Raw genomic sequence first — 3,332 nt, 5'->3', positions numbered from 1 at the left:
TTTCTCCTCTATAAGTTTCAGTGTCTCTAGGTTTATGTGGAGTTCCTTGCTCCACTTAGAGGATCTGGATGATATGAACTTCAAGTCTCTGAAGAAAGAAATCAAAGATCTCAGAAGATGGAAAGATCTCCCATGCTCATGGATTGGCAGGATCAATGTAGTTAAAATGGCTATCTTGCTGAAAGCAATCTACAGATTCAATGCAATCCTCATCAAAATTCCAACTCAATTCTTCAATGAATTAGAAAGGGCAATTTGCAAATTCAAGACAAAATACCTAGGATAGCAAAAACTCTTCTCAATGATAAAAGAACCTCTGGTGGAATCACCATGCCTGACCTAAAGCTGTACTACAGAGCAATTGTGATAAAAACTTCATGGTGCTGGTACAGCGACAGACATGTAGACCAATGGAATAGAATTGAAGACCCAGAAATGAACCCACACACCTATGGTCAGTTGATCTTTGACAAGGGATCTAAAACCATCCAGTGAAAAAAAGACAGCATTTTCAACAAATGGTGTTGACACAACTGGCGGTTATCATGTAGAAGAATGCAAATTGATCCATTCTTATTTCCTTGTACTAAGGTCAAGTGGGTCTTCAATTTTATTCCATCGACCAACCTGTCTTGTGTTTGTACCAATAGTATGCACGTTTTTAAATCAGTATTTCTCAATAGTACTACTAGAGGGTAAGGATGGTGATTCCCCCAGAAGTATTTTCATTTTTAGAATTTTTTATACTTTCCTGGGCTTTTTGTTTTTTGCTATGAAATTGAGAATTGCTCTTTCCATGCCTTAAAGAATTGTGTTGGAATTTTGATGGGGACTGAGTTGAATCTGTAGATTACTTTTGGTAGTATGCACATATTTTNCTATGGTAATCCTACCAATCCATGAGCATGGATGGCCTATTTTCTGAGGTCTTCTTTAATTTCTTTTGTGAGAGTCTTGAAATTTTTGTCATATAAATTTTCATTTGTTTTGTCATATAAACTTTCTCTATTGTCTTTCTTAGCCCATTCATCATTCTTATAAAGGAAGGCTACTTATTTGATTGAATTAATTTTATATCCAGCCATTTTGCTGAAGTTTTTTATCAGCTCTAGAAGTTCTCTGGTAGAATTTTTGGGGGTCGCTTATATATACAATCATATACTCAGCAAATAGTGATATCTTGATTTCTTCTTTGCCAATTTGTATCCCCTTGATCTCTTTTTGTTTGCTGTATATTGCTTTTATTATGTTATGGCCTTGAAATCTTTATCTCTCCAATACTTTTTTTTATTAGATATTTTCTTTATTTACATTTCAAATGCTATCCTGAAAGTTCCCTATACCCTCCCCCACCCCTGCTCCCCTACCCACCCACTCCCAATTCTTGGCCCTGGCATTCCCCTGTGCTGGGTCATATAAAGTTTGCAAGACCATGGGGCCTCTCTTGCCAATGATGGCCGATTAGGCCATCTTCTGCTACATATGCAGCTAGAGACACAAGCTCTAGGGGTATTGGTTAGTTCATATTGTTGCTCTACCTCTCCAATAATTCTAACATGAAGAGATGTTATGTTTTGTCAAATGCTTTTTCAGCATCTAATTAGGTGATCATGTGAATGTTTTTCCTTTGAGTTTGTTTATATAGTGGGTTACATTATTGAATTTTCATATATTGAACCAAACTTGCATCCCTGAGATGCAGCCTACTTGATTATGGTAAATGATGATTATGATGTGTTCTTGGAATCAGTTTGCTAGCATTTAGTTGAGTATTTTTTTCCAATTTTTTATTAGGTATTTACTTCATTTACATTTCAAATGCTATCCCGAAAGTCCTCCTATACCTCCCCCCCCTCCGCTCCCCTACCCACCTACTCACACTTCTTGGCCCTGGTTTTCCCCTGTACTGGGACATATAAAGTTTGCAAGACCAAGGGGCCACTCTTCCCAGTGATGGCCAACTAGACCATCCCCTACACATGAAGCTAGAGACATGAGCTCTGGGGGTTACTGGTTAGTTCACATTGCTGCTCCACTGATAGGGTTGCAGACCCCTTCAGCTCCTTGGGTACTTTCTCTAGCTCCTCCATTGGGGGCCCTGTGTTCCATCCAATAGCTAACTATGAGCATCCATTTCTGTGTTTGCCAGTCACTGGCATAGCCTCACAAGAGACAGCTATATCAGGGTCCTTTCAGCAAAATCTTGCTGGCGTATGCAATAGTGTCTGTATTTGATGACTGATTTTGTCTGAAGTTCTCTTTCTTTGTTGGGTCTTTGTGTGGTTTAGGTATTAGGAATTGTGGCTTCATAGAATGAATTAGGCAGTGTTCCTTCTGTTTCTATTTTGTGGGAATAGTTTGAAGTGTATTGTTATTAGCTCTTCTTCAAAGGTCTGATAGAATTCTGCTCTAAAGCTATCTGGTCCTGTGCTTCTTCGGAGTTAGAGGTTTTTAATGAGTTCTATTTCTTCAGAGGATATGGGATTCTTTAGATAGTTTACCTGTTTTTGATTTAACTTTGGTAAGTGGTAGCTGTCTAGAAAGTTCTCCATTTCATCTATATTTTCCAGATTTTTGAGCATAGGCTTAGTACTAGAATCTGATGAGGTTTTGAATTTCCTTATCTCCTGTTGTTATTTCTCCCTTTTCATTTCTAATTTTGTTAAGTTGGCTACTGTCCCTGTGCCCTTTTTAGTAAGTTTGGCTAGGGGTTTATCTATCCTGTTGATTTCCTCGAAGAACCAGATTTTGGTTTTGTTCATTCTTTGTATAGGTCTCTTTGTTTTTAATTTATTGACTTCCACCATGAATTTAATTATTTCCTGCTGTCTTCTCTTCTCTCAAGGGTGTTTGCTTCTTTGTGCTCTAGGTCTTTCAGTTGTGATGCTAAATTGTGTGTATGCTCTCTCTCCAATTTCTTTATGAAGATACTTAGTGCTATGTATTTTCCTCTCATCACTGCTTTAAGTTCCAGTATGCTGTTTCATTATTTTCATTGAACTCCAAGAAGTCCTTAATTTCTTTATTTCTTCCCTGAACAAGTTATCATTGAATAGTGTTGTTAACTCTCCATTGGTTTGTGGGTTTTCTGTTGCTTTTTAAAATAGAAGTCTGGCCATATTCCATGGTGATCTGATAGGATGCATTGGATTATTTCAATCTTTCTTTTTTTTTTTTTTGTATTTGTAGAAGCTTGCTTGGTGACCTATTATATGGTCAATTTTGGAGACGGTATCATGAAGTGCTGAGAAGATATTTTTATTTTATTTTAGAGTGAAGTGTTCTCTCTCTCTCTCTCTCTCTCTCTCTCTCTCTCTATATATATATATATA

This window comes from Mus pahari, chromosome 5 (genome assembly GCF_900095145.1).
Source record: "Mus pahari chromosome 5, PAHARI_EIJ_v1.1, whole genome shotgun sequence".
NCBI lineage: Eukaryota > Metazoa > Chordata > Mammalia > Rodentia > Muridae > Mus > Mus pahari.
Note: the sequence above shows the minus strand (reverse complement) of the source record.